Source organism: Schistocerca nitens, chromosome 8, assembly GCF_023898315.1.
Source record: "Schistocerca nitens isolate TAMUIC-IGC-003100 chromosome 8, iqSchNite1.1, whole genome shotgun sequence".
Lineage (NCBI taxonomy): Eukaryota > Metazoa > Arthropoda > Insecta > Orthoptera > Acrididae > Schistocerca > Schistocerca nitens.
In genome coordinates, this window is record NC_064621.1 from 153,957,601 (window position 1) to 153,984,444 (window position 26,844).

A 26,844-nucleotide genomic window follows, 5' to 3' on the forward strand; every position below is an offset into this window, starting at 1 on the left:
CAGGATGTAATCTGTTATCGGAGTATGATATGTCAGCATAAGAAAGTTTTGCATGACAGTCTTTCCCTCCATAGCTCCTTGCCTCAGTTCTTTCACAACGTCGCTAGTCAATATCAGGCACAGCATTGTACTTTGAATATCGAGATGATTTTGCTTTGTAGAGATTTGACTGCTTCGCATCTCTTTTTACGATCACCACGCGTTTCCTTTACAGAAATATTATATTCACCAATTCACCACGACTTCAAGTATCACTATTTAAAATGACTCTAGTCTTCTAATGTCCAAGAAGTGGCGGTAATTGTCATCCGACGCACATAACAGCTATCGTCAATGACCGTGGTTTAGCACTGCCCGCGCAAATAAAATACACACACGGTGCGGTGGCTAATGCGAGCTCCCATTAGCTACCATGCCGACTGTCAGCTTAACTGGCGTGCACAATAATACGTCCTACCATCTACCGCCAAGCAAAACAATTGTTCCAGCAGTGCCATAACACCGTCGAAAAGTAATTGTTTCTGAGATCTATCGCATATTAAATTATGAGAAAACCCAGCAATCCCTCTAACGTCTTTGGCTAATTAAGTAACACAAAGCGTGTTTTCAGAAGACCCTTACAGACAGATGAGGAGAGTTCTGCAAAAACGAGCTATACTCTCTGTTCTATAAGCGTGGAATAAAACAAGTTTTGCTAAAGCCGGATGCACATGTTGTAGAGAAAGTGGAACAGTATGTGATAAGGCGAAAAACTATTTTAAAAATTCGTAAAGCGAGTTTTGCGAAACGGCCCTCATTTGGAAATTCTCTACTCATGTTATTGTCGTGACGGCATACCGAGTTCAGGGAAAATACTGTATGAGAAACAGAATGACTGAGAAAATAAAATTGTTACCGCTAATAAGACCACTGTAATACCAAGACGTCTGAATGTACGCGTCAAGATACCATAGTATTAAAGAAAATGTCACCAGATCTATATACACAAAACATCCCCGACAGGCAAACCTTGAAGAGGCTGCTGGAATGGTACGAGTAGTATATAATCCGAGTACCGTAATATGTTTTCGTGAGTAATTAGTTTCCTACATCAGCATGTGATTACGCACGGATATCACTCCAAACCGACATATTCTACGTAGTTCGATGTGCGTTCGTGGTTTCGCAAAGATTTCGTCGCGCAAGTCGTCGCTTAAAGTGGATTCCATGGTCACAATGATCTTAGCAATCTAAGGGGCCGCAGGCGACGCAATACTGGACTCCTATCGGTGAAGCACCGAGTTTAAATCTTTGTCGGGCCACTCCAATGCCGATCTTCAGTGGCACCCATAAATTACTCCGAGGGGAATGAAATGCTAGTTCCTTCAACAAAGCCTTAGTCTACTTCCACTTTTCTCACCTTTCTTCCTCGTCCCCCCCCCCCCTTGATAAAAAAAAATTGTCCTGGCTAAGCGCTCTGTCACTGATAACACACAAGCCATTAGCAGCTAATCTACCGACCTTAACTAACCAAAACACCAGCTTTTGCTACGCTGTGGCAGCGTGAAACAACTGCATGGCTATGCTGACATGCTTGTATTACCCGACCACGATATTATTGCACTTGGCCTCCAGTGCCCATTATCTAACACACGCGGTGACTTTAACAATAATGAGTAAAGTGGTTACTAAGGAAAAATCATCGCACTGTGAATGATAAAGACAACTGTGCGTTTCCTATTCAGGGATTCAGCGTGTCCTCGTGAAATATCACGATACAAATTCATGACAAACTGACCGAAGCGCCCTCAATAACAGATGCAATAATATTTTGGCCAACTAATAACTATAGCAGAGTACTAGTCTTGTTTCTAATCACAATCGGCTGTGAAAAGGAAATACTGTAGCAGCACTGTTTCTCCAAAGTCGCGCTTGCCTCAACGCTTTCCAGTTCGCAGAAAGATGGCACCGATTACTACCATAATGACAATTACAGGAAAACTTGCATTCTCTTGGACACATAGAAAAAGTTAAAGTACACTCATTATAACCGTATCCGATGGAGTACAAACTAAATCTTTCGAACTTAAAAGCTTTTTGCTTTGACTGGAAAGAAGGAAGGAAGGAAGACTAATGTTTAACATTCCGTGGTCAACGAGGTCATCAGAAATGGAGCACAAGCTCTGACTGCTTCAAGCGTGACGTAGGAAATCAGCTTGGCGATTTCAATGGAACCGTTTGGGTACTTCAATCAAGCGTTTCAGAGTATTTACAGGAAACCTAAAGCTAGATGATCGGAGGGAGATTTCAACCCCTGTCCTCTGGGATACATACGAGTCCAGTGTCTTACCATTGCTCCTTATCGCTCTGTACTGTCACTGGAAAACTGAATTGTGGCACAGCAGTGATTCAGATTGACAGACGAACTTCTACACTACTTGCCATGTGCATTTTCAGAGAATTTCTGCGAACATGGGACGTAATTGTACGCTCTTAGAGGTCACGACAAAAATTTCTATTGAGTATACCTACTGATGAAAAATGTCTTCGACAATTATTATGTACAGTTTCTTCCATATCTGGACGATATCCATAATTAAATCCATTTTGATAATTAGAATTTTTAATTATATTCCGCGTAAGTTAGAAGAGTGTCGTTAACTAAAAGATGTGACGGCAGAATTGACGCTGAAATGAACTTACTCTAAAGAGAAGTAAGCTGTGTTTGACGTTCGATGAAAGCTAGAATGCGAAGGAGGTACGGAAGTGCTGAAAATAAAAGGAAGGAGGGACAGCCATGACGAGAAATTAGAACCTTCCGTTGATCGCGAAGTAATTCGAGACTATGCAGAAGCACGAACAAGATAAATATGGAAAAGGAAAATTTGGCCGTCCCTTCTCAAACGTACATACTGGCATTTGCCATAGATTTTGGATAATGACGGAAAACCTGACCCGCATTACCTAACAAGAATTTGAAGACCCAACCCTATCAGACAACACCTTGGAGCTTGAAGAAACACCTATACGCAGTTGGGTTCGAATCGCCGTTTAACGTGCTCCAAAAAATCAAAAGTGAATGTGTGTAAGTGCACGAGAGTTTAGCACTTACATTTGATTCCTCCGTACTCCATGATAAATTAGTTGCTTACGGTACTATGATCTTTAACCACAACTCACAACACAGAATGTCGAGGTTGTAACGTCACATCTTGGCTGCACCGCACACGAGACGTCTATAGTACACACAGTACAGATTTAAGTAAAGATCACTTCAATACTTCAACACGCGATGGTGAAGACAAACTACCGGAAATTATGATCGTATTCCGATTTCGCTGGTAACGGGATATTTACAATGTCCATGACGATTGCATGTTTCCCGGTGGAAAGTCGCAGGGTAAACCAGTATTCCACCCTCAAAATTTCGGCGATTGGCGAGGGATATTTTCTGAATATTTTCGGTGTAAGGGACAAGTGGTCACTGGTGGCTCTCTACAAAGTACGTTTAGTCCGATTTCACAGCACACGCCACGCCCTCATATTATCCTTTTTGCTCACTGCACTAAAAATAGCTGTATAACAACGCAGTGAATGTTGACGGCATGCGCTCCGGATCTTGTATCGCAACAAACTTGTTCAATTTACCCACTGTACGTGCCGTTGACAACAGTATTCCTCACTTTACGTCTAGCTCTCAATCTCGTATTTAGTACAGCTCGTTTGTGTCTCTGGTTTGCTTTCCCGTAAGTTAGCTGTACATTAACACTGATACACAGCACCATGGACAGGTTTACTGGTGCAGAGTTGATCGACCTGTGACTGGAACGGAAAAGCAGCACAACAACGGAATGCTGAGCTGGTTCCTATAGCGACAGCAACGGTACCAAAGTACTTTCGCATTTGTACGTGGGCGTCTGCGAGGAGCTGGATCCTTCAGTGTTATGGTTATTACATATTACGGGCACTTTCATTGTTGTGAAGGTATTTTCACAGAAACAAAGTACTTGAGGTATAAAGCAAACAGAACAGGATTACATTATTACTCTGTAATGAGTCACATAAGACGAAAGGTAACTTAAAATATTCAGAAAATATCTCTAAACAAACTCTGCAGGCCGACAACGTGTTTGCATTATATTTATTAACCACACAAGCGCTTAGTTTGTCACTTGTATTTACGTTTCTGCGGGCTTTACTTCTCATTCCCCCACTCCCACCAGCAGTAGCCCGTTTGCAAACTGTCATGATCCACAAGTTTTTTTCTTCATTTTCTTTTTTTTTCCCCACACTGTGGTCACACTTTGCCGGAGATGTGGGTACACTGTCCACGAACGGGGCAGCGATGAATGAAAATCCGAGGCGAAGCGAGTGGCCGTTGCGCAGGAAGCGGCAGCGTCGGATCGGGACGCGAGCACACACGCCGCCTTATGTAACGCCGCCGGTTCCCTACGAAGCAGCCTTGACATGCAATTGGCGTATCTCGTGAAGCCGCTTACGTCTCACTCTAGACTCGAATCCACTTCCAGTTGTTCCAGACTGCACAGAGTTGTGCACTATCGATAACAACGTACCAAGCTATAACAGATAGAGCCCTCGAAAACACTTTCACAATGTTCCCTGCACGGCCTAACAAAAATAGGAGATAATGATCAAGCTCTCGGCCCTTTTTGTATTTGAGATCGGCAGCATTAGATTTTCGCAGCAATCTCTTCCTCACTTACAAAGCGAACAAGAGCAGATCATGACTTACTACTACACTTAAAAGTAAAATCGTTGCCAAAAAGAAATTGTGCTGCACTTTTCTACATGTGCTTATTTTCTTTGTGGTCATTCATACACACCGGCAGTTCTTCGCGAATCGTCAAACACCAACAGCAAAAACGTAGCGCTTTAAGATAAAGTTCTTTTTTCATATTTTCAAAATTTCGTTGGCAGCTCTCTGGCAAGACTTTGTTTGTGGCTATTATTAGCCAAATTGTTAAGCAGTAGTTAGTTTCCTTGTAGAAATTATGTAACAAATGATGCAGCAAATAAGTCATCGAGACTATTTTGATTCCATAATCCTTTCCACCTTTCACTCGAGAATACTATATTTACTTTCCTACATTGCCCATCACGCTACCACACCCTTGTGTTGTGAAGTATGACAGTGTTTGGGTTCTTATTACGTACGTTTTATTTGAATAACCACCTTCCACACGTGGTACAGGCCATCTCTAACTGCCTACTGCGAAGCGCAGTTTGTCAGCATAGTGAGGATTGAGAGAAATTTCCCAGTAATTACATGGATTTGAGGATGCCACGTTTCACGTGTCAAAACCGATTATGGAAATAAAACATACTAAGTGACCGAGTGGGTGTCTTTCTTCGTTACAACTACAGTGGTCCCGGTTCCTCGAGAAACCCCTTCCTTAAATTATGAGGCCCCCTGTATGATAGCGCTAGATTCGAAGGTTCAAATAATGGTTTCTCGCAACTGGATGTTGTGCCAACATTCTGGATTACACCCCGAAATCTCGCACACTGTCTTATGGGATACTGATGTGTGGCACTGTCGTGGTGACATCTGTTGCATGGGGACGTCTGGTTCACTACCGATCTTGATATTATTCCAGAATAACGGACGATGGCGGACGATGCTTCCCCCATGAACCATGGACCTTGCCGTTGGTGGGGAAGCTTGCGTGCCTCAGCGATACAGATGGCCGTACCGTAGGTGCAACCACAACGGAGGGGTATCTGTTGAGAGGCCAGACAAACATGTGGTTCCTGAAGAGGGGCAGCAGCCTTTTCAGTAGTTGCAGGGGCAACAGTCTGGATGATTGACTGATCTGGCTTTGTAACATTAACCCAAACGGCCTTGCTGTGCTGGTACTACAGCCGTAATTTTTCCCGAGGACATGCAGCTTTACTGTATGATTAAATGATGATGGCGTCCTCTTGGGTAAAATATTCCGGAGGTAAAATAGTCCCCCATTCGGATCTCCGGGCGGGGACTACTCAAGAGGACGTCGTTATCAGGAGAAAGAAAACTGGCATTCTACGGATCGGAGCGTGGAATGTCAGATCCCTTAATCGGGCAGGTAGGTTAGAAAATTTAACAATGGAAATGGATAGGTTAAAGTTAGATATAGTGGGAATTAGTGAAGTTCGGTGGCAGGAGGAACAAGACTTTTGGTCATGTGATTACAGGGTTATAAATACATAATCAAATAGGGGTAATGCAGGAGTAGGTTTCATAATGAATAAAAAAATAGGAGTGCGGGTTAGCTACTACAAACAGCATAGTGAACGCATTATTGTGGCCAAGATAGACACAAAGCCCATGCCTACTACAGTAGTACAAGTTTATATGCCAACTAGCTCTGCAGATGATGAAGAAATTGAAGAAATGTATGACGAGATAAAAGAAATTATTCAGGTAGTGAAGGGAGACGAAAATTTAATAGTCATGGGTGACTGGAATTCGTCAGTAGGAAAAGGGAGACAAGGAAACATAGTAGGTGAATATGGATTGGGGGGAAGAAATGGAAGAGGAAGCCGCCCTGTAAAATTTTGCACAGAGCATAACTTAATCATAGCTAACACTTGGTTCAAGAATCATAAAAGAAGGTTGTATACCTGGAAGAATCCTGGAGATACTAAAAGGTATCAGATAGATTATATAATGGTAAGACAGAGATTTAGGAACCAGGTTTTAAATTGTAAGACATTTCCAGGGGCAGATGTGGATTCTGACCACAATCTATTGGTTATGAACTGCAGATTGAAACTGAAGAAACTGCAAAAAGGTGGGAATTTAAGGAGATGGGACCTGGATAAACTGAAAGAACCAGAGGTTGTAGAGAGTTTCAGGGAGAGCATAAGGGAACAATTGACAAGAATGGGGGAAAGAAATACAGTAGAAGAAGAATGGGTAGCTCTGAGGGATGAAGTAGTGAAGGCAGCAGAGGATCAAGTAGGTAAAAAGACGAGGGCTAATAGAAATCCTTGGGTAACAGAAGAAATATTGAATACAAACGTCTCAAAAATGAGATCGACAGAAAGTGCAAAATGGCTAAGCTGGGATGGCTAAAGGACAAATGTAAGGATGTAGAGGCTTGTCTCACTAGGGGTAAGATAGATACTGCCTACAGGAAAATTAAAGAGACCTTTGGAGAGAAGAAAACCACTTGTATGAATATCAAGAGCTCAGATGGCAACCCAGTTCTAAGCAAAGAAGGGAAGGCAGAAAGTTGGAATGAGTCTATAGAGGGTTTATACAAGGGCGATGTACTTGAGGACAATATTATGGAAATGGAAGAGGATGTAGATGAAGATGAAATGGGAGATAAGATACTGCGTGAAGAGTTTGACAGAGCACTGAAAGACCTGAGTCGAAACAAGGCCCCGGGAGTAGACAACATTCCATTAGAACTACTGATGGCCTCGGGAGAGCCAGTCATGACAAAACTCTACCATCTGGTGAGCAAGATGTATGAGACAGGCGAAATACCCACAGACTTCAAGAAGAATATAATAATTCCAATACCAAAGAAAGCAGGTGTTGACAGATGTGAAAATTACCGAACTATCAGTTTAATAAGTCACAGCTGCAAAATACTAACGCGAATTCTTTACAGACGAATGGAAAAACTGGTAGAAGCGGACCTCGGGGAAGATCAGTTTGGATTCCGTAGAAATGTTGGAACACGTGAGGCAATATTAACCTTAAGACTTATCTTAGAAGAAAGATTAAGAAAAGGCAAACCTACGTTTCTAGCATTTGTAGACTTAGAGAAAGCTTTCGACAACGTTAACTGGAATACTCTCTTTCAAATTCTGAAGGTGGCAGGGGTAAAATACAGGGAGCGAAAGGCTATTTACAATTTGTATAGAAACCAGATGGTAGTTATAAGAGTCGAGGGGCATGAAAGGGAAGCAGTGGTTGGGAAAGGAGTGAGACAGGGTTGTAGCCTCTCCCCGATGTTATTCAATCTGTATATTGAGCAAGCAGTAAAGGAAACAAAAGAAAAATTCGGAGTAGGTATTAAAATTCATGGAGAAGAAGTAAAAACTTTGAGGTTCGCCGATGACATTGTAATTCTGTCAGAGACAGCAAAGGACTTGGAAGAGCAGTTGAACGGAATGGACAGTGTCTTGAAAGGAGGATATAAGATGAACATCAACAAAAGCAAAACGAGGATAATGGAATGTAGTCAAATTAAATCGGGTGATGCTGAGGGGATTAGATTAGGAAATGAGACACTTAAAGTAGTAAAGGAGTTTTGCTAGTTGGGGAGTAAAATAACTGATGATGGTCGAAGTAGAGAGGATATAAAATGTAGACTGGCAATGGCAAGGAAATCGTTTCTGAAGAAGAGAAATTTGTTAACATCGAGTATAGATTTAATTGTCAGGAAGTCGTTTCTGAAAGTATTTGTATGGAGTGTAGCCATGTATGGAAGTGAAACATGGACGATAACCAGTTTGGACAAGAAGAGAATAGAAGCTTTCGAAATGTGGTGCTACAGAAGAATGCTGAAGATAAGGTGGGTAGATCACGTATCTAATGAGGAGGTATTGAATAGGATTGGGGAGAAGAGAAGTTTGTGGCACAACTTGACTAGAAGAAGGGATCGGTTGGTAGGGCATGTTTTGAGGCGTCAAGGGATCACAAATTTAGCATTGGAGGGCAGCGTGGAGGGTAAAAATCGTAGAGGGAGACCAAGAGATGAATACACTAAGCAGATTCAGAAGGATGTAGGTTGCAGTAGGTACTGGGAGATGAAGAAGCTTGCACAGGATAGAGTAGCATGGAGAGCTGCATCAAACCAGTCTCAGGACTGAAGACCACAACAACAACGGACGATGGGCAAGCAGCAGGTTTCACTCTCCCATTATCATTGTTTTCATTCGAAACAAGACCACCACACTACCAAAACACACTGCCCTGCCGTGCCCTATGTTGTACTTACCAGACATCGCCAGTGTTCGAGAACTCAAGTCTTCTAGGCGGACTTACTGACCGTATCTTCCGACGATATCAATCAAAAACCTATGTCGCCTAAATACAATTTTTCAACAAGTTTCATATTCGTCACATTTTGATGTGTGGAAAGGTTGTTAAACCGTTGTATAGGAAGGGATACTAAGCACAAAGCATATCGGAAAGTCTCAAAAACGCTCATGCATATAGGTCACAGTGGAATAGATTTAGTTACATGGCATGAGCTATCTTTTAAAAATATCAACAAATATATTTACCAAATATCACAGTCACGTCATTTTATTAGTTCCTGTTCACGGCACAGTGCGTAAGTTTTATATGTTGGCTACCAAATGACTAGCGATACAGAAGTAGTCCCTAGCTGTGTCATCACCAACATGGGTGAGAATTAATTGCTCACGCAATTGAGCCCTCGAGACCCTTTACAGATAGCCGCTAGGAAGACAAGTTAACGCCAAGTACAGCGTACATTATAAAATGAAGGAACTCGCATGCTGGCCGTACTAAAAAATAAAATTTTCAGTATCCATCCAGGGAGCGAAAAGTTATATAAAACACGTACAGAAATCACTCCGTAGGAGGAGGACGTGAAAGAGAATTAGTAGTGGAAAAGAGAGAGAGGGAGGGGGGGGGGGGGGGAGAGAGAGAGAGAGAGAGAGAGAGAGAGAGAGAGAGAGAGAGAGAGAGAGAGAGAGAGAGAGGGAGGGAGGGAGGGGGGGAGAGATGTAGACTATTCCCGACGTTATTAACACTGTACATTAAGTAGGAAGTAAACGAAGCAAAGAGGAAATACGGAAAGTGCAGGTAGAAGAAATTTGTTTGCCGAGGGCCTTTTAATTCTCTCCGAGACAGCAAAGGATTTGGAAGGGCTGCTGAAAGGAATGGATAGTGTGTTGAAAAGATGTTGTAAGTGTAGTATCGTCGCTTATCAGTACTGCGGAGCCGGCGTCCCGAAGATTCCTGCGGGCGCCGTGAGCGTAGCTTTAAACGTCGCCACCTACAGGATGACCTGACCAATGAAGAACCTCCAGGCCGCCGACCAATGACGACCGCCGGGGCGGTGTTACAAGCAGCGGCCACCTGGGCATCTTTTTCTCGTTGAAGATTAGTTCCGTGTTGCTAGTTGGTGCCGAACGTGACAATGAGCTGTTGATAGCTAGCTCTACAGGAAAACATTCAAATGTACTTAGGTCAGGCTACGAGCATACGCCCGACATAGCCGTGCTTCTAAGTTAACTAAGGAGTTATTCAACAACAAGTTGAGTAAGATATATTTATTTTAAGTGCACTTGTGTCAACTAATCTTTTGCTTGTCTGCATAGGTTCTTATGGCGACAGATCCCTTTGGCCACCTTCCACCCATTTATCATTAGCAATGAGGAAAAAACATGTGGCTCCTTAGAACTTAACTGTTACCGACTATCTTGTTGTTGTTGTTGTTGTTTTTCGGGGAAGGAGACCAGACAGCGAGGTCATCGGTCTCAGCGGATCAGGGAAGGATGGGGGAAGGAAATCGGCCGTGCCCTTTGAAAGGAACCATCCCGGCATTTGCCTGGAGCGATTTAGGGAAATCACGGAAAACCTAAATCAGGATGGCCGAACGCGGGATTGAACAGTCGTCCTCCCGAATGAGAGTCCAGTGTCTAACCACTGCGCCACCTCGCACCGACTCTATCGTAACAACAAGAATAACAGTACAAGTACATCAAGCGTAATACAGTGTAGTCGAACTAAATCAGGGGATGGTGAGAAAATGAGATTAGGAAATGAGACACTAGCAGTAGTAAATGAGTTTTGCTATTTGGAAGAGCAAGGTGACAGTGGCCGAATTAGAGAGGATATCAAATGCAGACTAGCACCAACAGAAATAGTATTTCTGGAAAGGAGAAATATTGTAACAGCTAATATAAACACGAGGAAAGAATTTTCTGAATATATGTCTTTGGGCTGTAGTCTTATACGGCAATGAAACATTGATGATAAACAGGAAATACGATTTTATAAACAAATGTTTAAGAGTCGATGGGTAAACGGGTAACTAATACAGGAATATTGAACCGAACTGAGGAAGAAATGAACTTGTGGCACCATGTGGCTCAAAGAATGGTTCGGTTGATCTGCTACATCCAGAAGAATTCGTGAATTTGGTAATGGAGGGAAGTGCGTGGTAAAACTGTAGGGAGAAATCAAGGCTTGACTACAGTATTAAGGTTCACGTAGCTGAAAGTTGCGTAGTTATGCAGAGACGAGGAGTCGTACGGAGAATGATTTAGTGTCGAAATCTGCAACACACCAGTCTGCGGACAGAAAACAATAACATTTCTATTAGAAAGAACTGCTAAGCCTGGGACACTAAGGGGGAGAGCAGCGCTGGCAGGGCCTAAATGCGGCCACTGGCGATCGCTGCGCGGCACGGCGTGGCGCTGTTATTGCCGTGGCGAGGCGAGCCAACAACTTTCATTCGGGACCGGTTCTCACCCGATAGCCGGCCTAGCTGCCGGACCGGCTAGGCGACATACGGCACGGGCAAAAGTACTCGGCGCTCGTGCCGGCGCCCGGCGGCAAGGAAACGGCCAGCGACAGCGCCACTTTGCGGGCGCCAGAGTGACGCCGTCCAGGGGGAACGGGCCCGCTCGAGTAATCCCGAGCCCACGACAATACCGTGGGACCGCCGGGCCATCCGCTTCATTATGGCTCCGGCGGCTTTCCCTTCCCCGTTTCCACGCCACTGGACAGCCGTAATGGGCTCGAGCCCAAGGAAACACTGTACCTCCAACACCTGCCACCAGATAAGAACAGGAGTATGATGGTCGGAAGAAACGCGCTCATCGCATTTATGATGAAAGCAGGATCGCACACTTACCCTGGCGTTACATTGCGTCATCGTCATTATAAAGTGTTCTTTCTAATAACAGGTCCCCGACACCAATGCTGTCTCCATCTGATGCGGTTCCCGGTGAACTGTTCCGCATGCTAGTATCTTCCTCTTTTCACTTCACCCGACATTTCTATTCTTCTCCTTCCTGTTTTTTTTTCTCCCTCTGCATTGTACCTCCTGCAGATGTTTTCGCTATTCTTTTTCCTCACACAATATGTCCCACCCAATCTGCTTGCCTTTTATTAACCAAGCTTGGACAGCTCATTGTTCCTTCGCCCTTTCTAGCACTTCACTGATTTCCACTGTATGAAATCTGTACCTTGTTCATCCTCTTCCAAACTCTTATCTCAAGTGCTTCAATTTTGTCTGTTTCTCTCTTGTTCTGAGTCCAGCTTCCACAGTCGCAGAGGAAAAACCACTGCACGCTAAGCATTTAATAAGCTTTTTCGTACCTCGAATCCTGATTTGCTGCAATTATTGATCTTATTTCTTTTTCAATCGTCCAATTATTAAATAGCTTGCCCCAAATATCTGTACTGTGCAACCTACTCAATTTGACCTCTTTGTTTTCACTTTCATATCTTCTTTGTCTTATATTCTCTTCACCCCAAGGTTTTCTTTGTTTTTATTTTCATTTCGTTCTTCTGCAGTTAGAGTCTGGAGAGTGTTCTTCGCAGAGAGATTGTTTTAACTGAAAGTAGTACCATGTCATAAGCAAATATGATGCGAAGGGTAGTCCTAATTATCAACTCGAAGAAAAAACGACGTGATTATTTTTTGTCTGCTTACACGTACATATCTACAGTCCACTTGTAGACACAAACTTCCTCGCCATAGTACCACAGCACGCCATTACAGGACCCTTCCAACACATCGCATTGCATAAGCAAGCTGAATTTTTACACTGTAATGTCGACTATCAGTTATGGCGATGTCACAGTATCACTGTGCATCATACACGAGTTACAGGCGATCACTAACCGACTTAAGGACCATTCCTCGCTGAAATGTCCTCAGAAACGTCAATACTATCTTCACACTTGCAGTACTTACATTTCACAGCACTCTTCAAAGTCTTGACAGTGTACTTAGGTGCACAATAACATTTCCGTCGTTATTGCTGCTCACAATACTACTAGGGTTGTTCTTATTACATTCAGAAAGCGAAAGTTTACGTCTAGAAGCACTGCTTGTAGACTTTTGAAGCAACTGATGTGTATTATTCGGTTGTGTTTGGAACTGGTTGCCGCGGAAATTTCGTTTGGGGCTAAATTTCTTTACTCTCGGCATTTGTAGCACAGGAAACACACACACAAAACACACAATAACTACAACCACAAGCGTACGAAATTCCGAAATCATATATTCTCCGATCTTTGTTTACATTCGAATCATAGCCTTCTAGACATGCCTGTACTTTGGTTCCGGGAGTCAGTGCCTTCTAGAATACACCTGGTGTGTTAACGATCCGTAACTAACGACGGAGAAAACGGAAGAACAAAATGATGCATCAGGTATTCTGACGCACTCAAATTGACATATGGGCGTGGCCCTTTGGACCATTATGTTCAACCTCAATTTTAGAACGAAAGGAAAATGATAATGCCCATAAACCATACATTCTTGAAATCAGCATGAAATGCTGTTTTCTATAGACCACGACAATTTTTTTTTTTCAAATTTTTGGTCATTTTCACGAGTAGGTGTTTTGTGAGTGTTATCACATGTCTGCATGACTGAAGCGAATAATACAGCAACGGAGATTATCTGTGCTCCACAAGTCAAACTGAGGCTGTTCCAACCATTTTTTTAAAAATAATGGAGGAGCAGCAGCCAACAAAACACTTTTCGTGGCGGTAATTACACAGTGAAGCGGAAATTGGTGCATCGCACATAGTCGAATTCATGGACGATAGAGGCGGGCGTTCTTCATCGGGCATTCAAAAGTAAGAACGTTTCATTTTGAGGTATCTAAAGCGTAATTTAAATTAGTTAGCATCCGTCGTTTAAGATGCTAAGTTGGGACGCTACTGCGTGAAGTACTGTCAGCAGGCATCCGAGCGAGACAAAATCACTTTGCAATCTCAGCCTCCTGCAAAAATCATTTAAAAAAGTGTGGTACAGAGCGCTATTATCTCTACGAATGCCGAAAATCTACTTAATTTTACTTGGAGCAGAAATCACGTTACGTTTTGAAAAGGGCGTGATTTTTCAGTCTTTGAAACAGTTTCAAAGTTATCACTTCATATCTTGACAACTATTGAACGGTGAGTCGATTACCAAAATACCACGTTCGGTAACGGATGTAAAGTTGCGTATCGCATTGCGTTTGTTATGTGTAAGCCCCAGGTAAGGTTTCTTATTTATTTTCTTTTATTTTATTATTATTTTTTAGAAATTGTTCGATACTGAAATCTTAAACAGTTCTCAGCTACTGTCTCCTACCAAAATCATGTAAAAATTTGGAATTTTACATTTGATATGGATCTTTGTGGAGTAGGTAAACAAGTCAAAATTTTATTAAGGGCTGCAGATTTTTTGTAAATAATACGGAATTTTCGCATCGAGAAAAGCTTTTTACATGAGAACGAGCAGACACACTGCTTTGCGCAGCCAAAGTGACAAGACGGTAGAAGCCCACAATACCAGGCACCTACTGGCTTGTTTACGACATTCCAGCCGACTACGGATGCCAAATACTTTAAATCGGACTGAAGACTCGTTTCCAACTGATGCAGAGACAGCTTCTACAATGAAGATGTGAATGGCCGCAGAATTGGACGGCTATCGGTATGTGGCAGCTAGCGTTCCCACACCTGCGCGCAGTGCGTTGCGTCAGGTTCGCGACGCCGCGCCGTGCTTGTGCAACTGGCGAGGTGGGGCTGCACGCCGGCGTCTATCGTGCCCGCGATCTCCATTACTGGCCGCACTCGCGTTCACCGGTCGCTGATCGCATGCGGCAGTGCGGAGTGGTGAGGGGGGAGGGGGGGGGGGAAAGGGTAACAGACACAAAGGTAAGGTAGGTGTAACGTTTTTGGTTCTTGGAGCATCACATCTCAGTTGAGCGAAGATACAGTAGCTGACGTCCGCTTCCGTAGCGTAGCGGTAGCGTTATTACCTCCTACCACGCAGGGGGCGCCGGGTTCAATTGCCAATTCTATGTTTTTTTGCTTTCTAATACATTAGAAAAATTGTTCACATTTATCGCTGCCAAAAACTTATAATTAAAAACGGTCGAGTCTATTATCATGACAGAGAAACTCAAATTCGACAAAAAATTTAAATACAAACGGAGAAGGTTTTAGAAATGAAATAAACGAACTCAACACGGTGATGCAATAAAAACAATAACTATGAAAATGGAAAACTGAAAACTAATTGCAATGAATTTTAAAACTTACCTTATATCTACTATATAACTTTGAATCGAATAAAGTTTTGCGTACTTTTTTTTAAAAAGAAGGTTCGATTCCTGGCAGGGGACTGGGTGTTGTTTGTCCATCATTTTCATCATCATTGACTTGCATTTCGCTGATGTAGCGTCACCTAAAAAAGGAGCTGCAAAACGGCGGCTGAACTCCGCCGCATTGGCCTCCCAGCCAACAATGCCATACGATAATTTCATTTTTTACAGTAGCTGACGCATGACGCCATAAACTGAAAAGAGGTTACAACAATGAAAGCTACTAGCCGGTTATAGCAATCCTGGGAAATTCCGACTTACGTTCTGATTTGCTGCTGTAATGAAAGGTTACTCTCTGGCCTGAGCGTCAAATCTTACATTTCCGTTTATTAATTGTAATTAAATTGACATCGAGGTTTTATTTATAACAGTATGGAAGAACCTCTTCATATTGCGCTAATTTTGTTATTAACTTTCAAAAAACAGAGTAACTTTAACGACCCAAATCACTTCACGTGCGGGCTTCGAGCCGAATGGCCTCCTAGGTAGCTAGTTGAGGAGTCCAACATTTAGATTGGATGGACTGCAATGCGCTTCTAAGATCGCGTGTCTGCGAGCAAGTAGAGCTTAGGAAAGCGTAAATTGGTTTGTGAAACGTTATCAATATTTCCCACTGCTGAAAATGAGACAATTGTATTTTGACCGATATAACTAAACCACATTACACAGTTTGAAATTTTATTTGAAGGAATGAGCAAAATAAAAAAAAATGTTGGCACGTCTTTAAACTTGGGAACTTATTATTTCAGTGCGTAATAGCCTAAACCTGCTTCATGGTAGTTCAATTAAGCAGCCGACGGAAGATTAACGTGCTACCTCTGAGTTAGGACCACTACCTCACTAGAAGATTGGTGGACATTTTAGAAATTTTCTGTTTTGTTTCGACGCGGCAACGCACGACTAGGCCCCTTAAATGTTCTGCTTCTTCACTATACATGGAGGCAGTTACGTCCCAGTTGCAGAACGGAATCGCAACCGGACTTCTGATTGACTTGCGTCATATTCAGCGGCGAAGAATTTATTGTGAATATCTTTGTATAGAAAAGTAAAGTGTACAATCACGACGAAAGTTGTTCTTGGGCTTCTCTTTTATCTGAATAAGACTGTAGGTGTCTTCCAACGTTATCGTAAGGAAGAGCGCGAACTCTAGGACAAACCACCTGTAGTGTTAACGCTGGAGCCAGATTTTTCCACCTGTAATCGTCGCATGATATTCTTTCTTCACTGCCGTTTAATTGTGACACATCGCCTACGAGAATTACTTTGAATGCCTCAAAACTTTTAAGCACGACACTCCTCATGTGACGGGCCAATGACAGCGTTGCACTGTCACGAGAGTCTTTCTACGCAAAGACAACGACAGCATTCCTTCGTAATCAGAATATTGACTTCCTCCCTTTGTGTGTTCATACGCTGAGTGTATTAAGTGGCCCATGTGCAGGTTGCTGTTGAGTGTTCTCCACTTGGTGCAGTAATCAACATAAATGTGTATCGTGGATTAAAAGCAAAGATCAGACTCTTTGGTGCAGTTTGTGAAACGGTGTGTAACAATTTCGGCTGCGACGGAAGAGGCTATTTCCGTATTCTTCAAACTGACATCTGATCTTTGTTTTTCAAAGGAAATACCTTGATGGCAATGTAGAGCTTCACATCTATTACAAATGAAAATGAAAGCCTGGCTGTTCCTCATTCAAGTTTGGACGCTGACAACAGCGATAACAGCGAAAGAAACTTTGCTGCTTTACAAACGCTATAGCATGCACGAATTCACAAATTTAATCGTGAAACTACATCAACTTAACGTATTTCTAATATCGCCAATGCTGGTTTACAACATGGAATCTTAGGAGGACGTGCGGCGGTCCGTTCGCCGATAGAACGTGTCACGCGCGTACACAGAGTGCGGGTAGCGGACAGCATAAATGGATAACAGAAAAGTAGTACTTCTAATAAAGTATCAGATTCCACTATGATCTCGCACTGAAACCCGAACAATACAGAGTAGAGCTAAAAATTCAAGAAAGAAAAAAATAAGGCTCCAGACCCTCCACAATGGTCGTCTGTGATAATTCCAGAAACATTAACATATTCTCGGCAACACTGAAACTAATGTCAAACTGTTGCCGAAAATACAAGTGAAACAACAATACCAGCCGATACCACTGCTTTTGACAAACACATTCGCAAACTTAATGAGATATTAAGAAAATTCTAGCTTTGACGTTGCAGAATTAACCCCCTTCGATCTGTACTGGAGAAATTTAGTTACCCACGAATTTGGTTTGAATACACCTCCGTTTCCAAGAAGATAAATGAAGTTAAATTTGTAACAACAGACCAGACCTTGGGGAATGTGGCATTTCGTAAGACTAGTTACAGGAGGTGGGCAGTTTTAAGAGGTTTAACTTTATCTCGAAAGGCATTCCTTTTGTTGCACAATCCACCTGATCAAAATTGTTCAAATGGCTCTGAGCACGTAACATCTGAGCTCATCAACCCGCTAGAACTTAGAACTACTTAAACCTAACTAACGAAGGACATCACACACATCCATGCCCGAGGCAGGATTCGAACCTGCGATCGTAACGGTCGCGCGGTTTCGGACTGAAGCGCCTAGAACCGCTCGCCCATTCCGGCCGGCCCACCAGATCTTTTCCCGAAACTGAACAATGCCTTAAAAGGCTGTCATTTTGGGAGTCTGGATAACACTCAAAAGAATGTGGCTAATATGCTGAAGGGCCTACCAGTTGAAGCCTTTCAGGGCTGTACCAAGACTGGGAACAACAACTCCTCCAGTGTATAGCTGCTGAAGGAACCTACCAGCACTTCGAAAAGGAGACTACCAGCACTTCGAAAAGGAGACTACCAGCACTTCGAAAAGGAGACTACCAGCACTTCGAAAAGGAGACTACCAGTATTCTGAAGGGGACAACACTATTGTCTCAGCCTCACTATCCCGAACTGATGTCCACTGAGCTAATGTTAGAACAGCATGTCAGAGCTGGTTTTCTGACCACGCCAGTGCACGATACCGGCGCGCTGGAGCATTTAATGACAGCTGTCACCCTCAGGGCCAGCCTCAGAACTGTTTCCTTCTTTGCATTGTACAATGGAATCGGGTACCGTCTGTTGGGAATTTCTATGTAACAAACCAGCACAGGGCCCAGCGACGGCACAGGGCGCGTGGCTTATGAAACGCCGGCACGAGCGACCGAGCGGGGCCCAGATGTAAATTAGCCTCTCACTTTCTACGTGACAGGCGGGCGGCTGGCGCGGCAGCGCAGCGCTGTGCGGCAAGTTGCGCAATGGCTGCAGCTATAGGGAGGCGGTGGAGGTGGAGGCGGCGGCGGCGTCGCCAGGCTGCGGTTCATCGGCGGCCGGCGGCGGGAAAAACGTCCGCCGCAACGCGATCCACCCGCGCTGCGGTCTCGCGGGCCGCCGATCGACACCCGAGAGCGCGCCGCCGTTCCGGTTACACCGCCGGCCTCCGTAATCCGCTACGTGGTTACGCCCTAAATCTAGGCCACCTCGCCGCACTCAGTGTAGACACATGTGCCGCGCTCCTACACCTGTATCAATGCTCCGCAGTTCGCATTCCGCTCTGTCTCATCGATTCGGCGGTCAGCAGAAAGTCTGACTCAATTCAGCTATGTGGCACCCACATTACACAGTATTTTTTTTTACGATTTGGAAGAGCAGTTGAACGGAATGGACAGTGTCTTGAAAGGAGGATATAAGATGAACATCAACAAAAGCAAAACGAGGATAATGGAATGTAGTCGAATTAAGTCTGATGACGCTGAGGGAATTAGATTAGGAAATGAGACACTTAAAGTAGTAAAGGAGTTTTGCTATTTGGGGAGCAAAATAACTGATGATGGTCGAAGTAGAGAGGATATAAAATTTAGACTGGCAATGGCAAGGAAAGCGTTTCTGAAGAAGAGAAATTTGTTAACATCGAGTATAGATTTAAGTGTCACGAAGTCGTTTCTGAAAGTATTTGTATGAAGCGTAGCCATGTATGGAAGTGAAACATGGACGATAGATAGTTTAGACAAGAAGAAAATAGAAGCTTCCGAAATGTGGTGCTACAGAAGAATGATGAAGATTAAATGGGTAGACCACATTACTAATGAGTAGGTATTGAATAGAATCGGAAAGAGGAGAAATTTGTGGCAAAACATGATTAGAAGAAGGGATCGGTTGGTAGGACATGTTCTGAGGCAACAAGGGATCACCAATTTAGTATTGGAGGGCAGCGTGGAAGGTAAAAGTCGTAGAGGGAGACCAAGAGATGAATACATTAAGCAGATTCAGAAGGATGTAGGTTGCAGTAGGTACTGGGTGATGAACCTTGCACAGGATAGACTAGCATGGAGAGCTGCATCAAACCAGTCTCTGGACTGAAAACCACAACAACAACGATTTAAATTAGTTGGCACCTGATGTTCAAAGGTCAAAGTTGCGACGCTGTCGCGAAAATTAGGCTGCTGTCGAGGAAGCTATCCGCGACGACAGAAAATCGCTTTAAGGAGCATGTCCTACATAACTCACACAAAAAACAGTAAGATTCGCGTATTGTGTGTATCTTTATACCGCGTCTAAGCATGTCCAAAAAATCGATTCATTTTAGTTAGGGCCTTTTTTTTTGTTGAAACGGTTGAAATTTCAATCTTGACACATCGTATGTCGAAAACCATTAAACTCACTAAATTCTTGTTTCTGTTGACTAAAGCAATACTTCAGTCGGCAACGGATCTTTCCGAAGTTGCGTATCGCATTGAGTTTGCCATATACAAGCTTCTGGGAAAAGGCGAATTTTTTTAAATTTTGTGAATACCCAACACGCAATAGGTTCGAAGTTTTAAATCCATAAAAAGCACGTAAAAATTCTGAAATAGATCTTTATGGTGTCTTTAAGTATATGAAAATTGCCTTCATTTTAACGGAGGACAGGGGTACGTTTTTCTTGAAATATTCGCTTTCTGAAAAGCCCCCTATCTGTCAACTGACTAACTTTAAATGGGACTATAGCTGTCGTATAATAGCAAAGTGGTTAACACAGTCCATTGTCAAGAGCTGCATAGGAGTCGACTGCGATAACGACAAGGATCTTTCTTGGTGGAAGGGACAGAACAAGGTATATTTAGCGTTCTCATAACAAAGACAGGAAATATTGCGAGAAGCTGTTGCTTACAGCTGTTTCAATCGCACTGCCCAGGCTTACTATGACTGAGTCGTATGGTTGCATTTTGAATAAATAAAAATGAAAATGAGTCTCATGGCACTACTGGCTGCGAGTCCCTCAAAAGGAATGTTCATCCGCCTGGTGCACGTCTTTTTACTGGACGCCACTTCAGCAAATTTCGTGCTCCAGTAATCCTATCAGGGAAAGGGGGCCTACAGCTTAATGTGGAATCAGAACCATGTACCGCATCCTGGCATACCTCCACATCACTGAGGGGTGAAGGCTACAGGAAGCGCAACATAAACAATTTCAAGGTCTGACCGGGGTTCAATACCCTGATCTTTCGGTTTCCATGCATCCACTTTACCACCATAATGCAGAAAAAAAGAACTAATTACGAACGTGGCCGCACACATTTGAGAAGTGTCCTCTTCTTTTTTTTTTCTCTCTCTCGATACTTTTATTCACAGGATTCAGCAGTGAATTATGCGCAGTCCATTAAAATACTTCCGGCCATTTTGATAACAACTGTATAATGTGCACAAGTTAAATAGGCTGAAACAGTGTGGGACTGGGAAATCAACCAGAACCTTTCCTTACTTTGGCAAAGCTCTTACGTTCAGAAATATTGAGGCATGACTAAGACGCGCCCACACAACTTCAGTTCTGCTAGTGCTTCCTTCCGACTGTCCGAACTTCACAGAAGTTCTGCTGCATAACTTGCTGGTTAGCACTCCTGGAGGGGGGGGGGGGGGGTAGCCGATGAATGGCTAGGGCACAGGTTGGGGGACTGTTTCCACAACAACTCTCTCACTCTGCAGCGGAGTCTGCATTGTTTTGAAACTTGTTAGCAGGTTAAAATTATACGTCGTAACGGGTCCTGCAACCTTGAGTTTCGAGGGCAGTACTACTAATGGTCGAGTTATCCACGCACGACTCACGATTCGTCCACACAGCTTCACTTCTGCCCAGAAACTCTTCCCACTTTCCAAACCTCACGGAGTTTTTCAGCGTATCTCCGTGAAAGGATAGCTCAGTCGGTAGGGGCATTCGCCGCTTAAGACAAGGATCCGTTTTCGAGTCCCCGCCCGGCATACAGCTTGTTTTTGCCAGAAAACTTTAAACCAGCGCACAGAACACTGTAGATAAAGATTCCTTCTGAGAAGACCAGTGGAGTCCTGAGAGCGCGCCTCGTTAGTGACGCGGTAACCAACGGCGCCCACCATGCAGCACTGCACTAGAGAGTACTAGCTGAGGCAATCGCAGCGTATTGGAATGCGGCCGAGGCGCCTTCTCGCGCCTCGCTACACAAGCGACTGGAATTCACAACAATGTTAGCTCACGCGCAGGGTCCTGCTTACAGTCGGTGGCATTTCCCCGGCCTTCAGGCTGACCGAGAGCTAAGCATCCCGCACTTTCTCCGAGCCGCAGCCACCTCCAGCACTCTAATATTAGTATTCATCAATCGTTTCACTGCCGTGGGATGGTATCACACACCGCCTGTCTGCCTGGCGGCTAATTTGCAGGGGTTGGACAAAAATACGGAAACACCGCAACAAATGCATGTTTCAACATAAATGCAGAAGCTAGCCATGCCTGAAGGTTGCACTCTTCTATTTGACCACGAACGGCATCTGTGGACGTTGTTAAGTGTCAGAAGTTGTGAGTGTATTACGTAGGAGCTAAGTGAATTCGAATGCGGCCAAACTGTTGCTACTTGGGTGGTGGGTGCTTCCGTAACCAAGGTGCTCTACGTTTTGGGAGTCCCAAGAGACACCGTATCGAAGATTTACACCGCACACTGGGAAAGCGTAAAAACAACATCCACTAAGGCACAAAGCGGGTGAAAGCGTGTGTTGAGTAATCACGACAGACTGTCACTGAAGAGGATTGCCACGAGGGTGGCCGCTGAAAAAGTCACCGTGGAACTGAGTGCCGCACTTCCGAACTCTGTTAATCCCAAAGGAGCTCCATAAACAGGGAACTGCACGGCAAGCTGCAATTCCAAAATTAATTATCGGTGACGCAATTGCGCGTAACAGGAAAAGGTGGTGCCGAAATCATAAAACCTGGACTATGGAGCAGTAAGAGAATATCATTTGGTTATGTTTCCACCTTCTGGTCGAGTTTACGATCCAAGAGTGAAAGAACGCGGGGGTTCGGTGACCATTTGGAAGCCATATCGTGGTGTTCCATGCGTTCCATGATTACTTTGCAAGGTCGCATTACTGCCACGAATTATACCACTATTTTGGCTGATCAAGTTCATCCCATGGCACATGTTTGTTCCCCAATGGTGATGCTGTGTTCAAAGACGACAAAGCCCCTGTTTTATACAGCTCGCATCGTCCAGGGCTAGCTTTGTGAGAATGAGAATGAACTGTCGCATCTCTCCTGGCCATCAGCCACCATATCACAATATTACTGAGCCGTTGTGTTCTACTTTGAAGAGAAGGGCGCGTGATCGCTATCCACATCAATCACTCATCTCAACTTCATACTAATTTGCAGGGAGAATGATATAGGGTTCCCATGATATTGCAGAAAGAATGGTTTAAGATTCCTTTGAAAACCATTCAGGATCTATATTTATCCATTCCGAAATTATTGTAAGCCGTTTTGGATGTCAACGGGTTCGTTACATTTCATTAGGCAGGGTAACGTGTTTTTGGTGTTTCGATATTTTTGTCCACACCTGTATATATGGTATAGGCGGGAATAGATGAAGAAACAAAATCAGTAGAAAAACGTATGTCACATTATCCATTTCTAAAAATTATTCACTATTATATCGTCACTCTTAATCCCATTTTTATGTTGTAATGTGGATGAGTTACAACGATACAGCAGCCTTCTAATCACAGTCTTTAATGTCATCAGTTACTGGTATTTGTTTCATCACTGTCAGTATTTTCGTCACTTTCCTTCCAACGCACACTGTCCTCACTACCAACCACGTCATTAGACACCATGACAGAATCTGTTGGTACTGTGACTCTTGACTGAGAATCCACTTATAAACAATGTCGTGCTTATCCTGCCAGGACTGACTGACTTTACAATCCATTTCTAGATGTAGTATTATCGCTTATAATGATTATTCGATGTACAGCTAGGTTGATAGCTTTATCAACCGTTGTCTTGCCGCCTGTGGAAAATATTTCGGTGCAGTACTCCATAACCATTCCGTAATATGCAGTGCCAATGAGCGAATACACTGAATGTACGAATACACTGAATGTACGAAAAATCCTTGCAGCGACACAATTCTAACTGTTGCCAGCACAAGGCAATCAATGGTCTTTGATACTAACGATGCGTCATGCTTCAGACTGACGGTCTTCATACTGTACCTACTATTGACTAAGCCTGAGCCTCTGAGGAAGTTGGCAAAGCAGTGCTTTGTAACAAAGGCGGTGAAAGTGATCTACGAAATATACGTGTTCATATATGGATCCATCTTAAAATATTGAAAAAATTAAAACTCTGTCTTTGTTTACGAACGAATAAGGACACAGCTACGTGAGGAATTCTCATGCACACGATTCTCTCTGTGGCACTCACAATCAGGCAAAGGGCAAAAAATTAAAATTAGTTCGCCGAAGCGCTGGAGGTGTCCACGATCCAGCAACAAGAATTCGTTGCTCCATTTCACGACAGATTGTTTCCGAAGCAGAATCTGGGTGATTTGTAACAATATAATATAGAAACTTTGTCCGTCAACGAACTGTTGAGCTGCGCAACGTCTCTCTCAGATTCCCTAAAGTCTTAAATTTCCATGAGATTTGCCTGACTTTTACAATAAATTCGATTTCCCTGATAATTTCCAATTTTCCAAGCTTTCCAGACAAATAGCCATCAAGGGTCTGAAAATTTGCAAATGGAATCCAAGAAACTGATCCAGAAGGTCTAAATTAATTCTAGGAAATAAGAGCAGCCAAAGCCTGAACCCAGTGCCGCAACGCGCCGCTTCTGACGGTCCACACAGTGTTAGGATAGGTTAGGTAGCGCGCCCTCGCAGCCCAGAACGCCGCTGCCCTCGTGTGACGGGTGGAGCTGACACGAGCGCCTTGGCTGCGGGCGGGCCTTGGGCGACGCCGGAAGCGTGATTCACGGGGGCACGCGTTCAGCTCGCCGCAGCAGAGCTGACATTTCGCCAGCCGCCGCACCGCCTGCGCACGGGCGCTGCATTCCGCGGCCCGTTTTACGGGCCACTTCAGACGGATGCCGGGTTGTCTTCGGCAAGCAGCGCCGGTTCCCTAAATCATCCTGATCCAAGTCGGGCAGTAGTGTTCCTGTGATCACTTCCCACCCAACGGAATAAAATCACAAAAATCTGACAGCTATGAGAAGCTTGAAGACACACGTCCCAGTACACACACTAACACATTTAAACAGACCATATTCATTACAAATTACCACAGTCCAGATCGTAATAAAATCCAGTATGAACTAAATCTGTTCCGTATCTAGAAAACGAACTGGTCTGAAGATCATTGTTAGTCAGCCGAAAGCCACCGTCTAGTTTCCTTTGCATTGTATTCTAATGTAATGAAGACTATTAAAATTTGCAATATGTCAGAGAAACCGCTATGTCTCCTACACTGGACAGTGTCGGGTTTTGCGTATCACATCTAACTTACCATGTGACTTTCGGAATACAAACAACAGATTTTACTCTCTGGAAGTACGTAAAATACATTCTATTCGTGCTAATACGCTGGGTTTCGTTGTCTTCAAAGTTTTGTTCCTCGTACTCACCATATTGGTACCGTAAACTTTTTTCACGGCTTGCAGGCTGATGCCAAGCCTTTTTGCTTGCATGCCAGAAAAGGAGCTTGCGTATCCAAACCCCCGCCCCCCCCTCCCTCCCTCCTCCATATAAACAGTATTCCATTTGGCCTTCTCAAGCCTGAAGATAATGAGCACAAGCGGTGCTGGACTTTCTCATCCAACAAAAATCTGAGAGTGTCACCGGGAATAGACCCAGAAATCTCCTCGAAAGTAAACACTGACCATAACGACTAAACCATAAAGGTGTGGATAATTTAAGGCTCCTACAGGCATCCTATTTTACTTACTGCTTAAAAATTAAGTACATCAGCTCGAACAACTAAAACCAAAAATTATTTTGAAATACAAAGATGTGTGTGTTCTACCACCGACCAAGGTTATTTACCTTTGGACCTCTAATTATTTACAATCGCTGAAGAAGCAATTCCTTGTAGCCGACAACTCTGACAACCAGATTCACAGGAGTCCAAAACGCACTTTACTCCTATCTGAGAAACTAAGAGTGCGCTTGAGACAATGTACAGCACGTTAACGCGGGCAGCACTTGCCGAGTCAAATTTCCCAAAACAGAAGTTGCTGTGTTGTCGTACCTTGTTCCCTTACTTGCCATAGAAGTGCAAACGTAGAGGTACAATGAACTAGCTCAAATATAGAATGAAACAGCTCGTAACAAGAAATTAGATCACTTAATCATTGTGACTTCTGATAATGAACTCATCCAGCGCGTACATGCCTAAAAATTGCTTAGAATATTAACACGTTTCCTTTATCAGGTGTTCATATTGTACCTATCTTCTGGTCATCCTGTATCACTTTTTACCAAGAGGTCACTCTTTGAGCTCAGTTTTGCAATATGTCCTCGCTAATTATCTTAGATATTGTATGAATTTTATCACTTCATAGTTTCACCTTCCTCCTCGTTCCATTCCCAAGCTCCGAATGACCAATCGCATCTTCCACTAAATTGATCTCCTTTTTGTATGTGTCATTTCATATACTTTTTTTATTCCTTCCAGTACTCCTTTTCATTTTTTATCTGGCCAATAAGTTTTTAAAATAATTCACTCATCCATCGCAGTTCAGCTGCATGAAGCCTTTTATCCCTTGATTTCCCCACTGTCTACGCATAATTTCCATGCAACACTGTACTTCAAGGGATTTAAGAAATCCGTCCTCTGTTCTATGCCAATATTTGGTATCATGAGACGTATTTTGCTAAAGAAACGTAATTGTTTGTCTTGCAGGAAACTGCTGTTAATGTTTCCCTTGGTTCTCCTCTGCATACTTCCCTCTTACGAGTTAGGTAGCGCATTTAGTTCAATTCTGCCACGTTTTCCCCAACGTCAGCCATTAGTAGTCAGGGAATCAGTAATTTGTTCAAAAATGGTTCAAATGGCTCTGAGCACTATGGGACTTAACATCTGAGGTCACCAGTCCCCTAGACTTAGAACTACTTAAACCTAACTAATCTAAGGACATCACACACATCCATGCCAGATGCAGGGTTCAGTACTCAAATATCAGATATTTCTGCCAGGCTAACGGGAGAG

General features: G+C 43.5%; 1 protein-coding gene across 1 annotated transcript in view; it reads right to left on the bottom strand.

The window, feature by feature from the left end:
• Positions 1 to 26,844, bottom strand: part of LOC126198681 (RNA polymerase II elongation factor Ell-like) — a 306,283-nt gene that overhangs the window by 106,089 nt on the left and 173,350 nt on the right. The gene's annotated exons all lie outside the window — the stretch shown is intronic.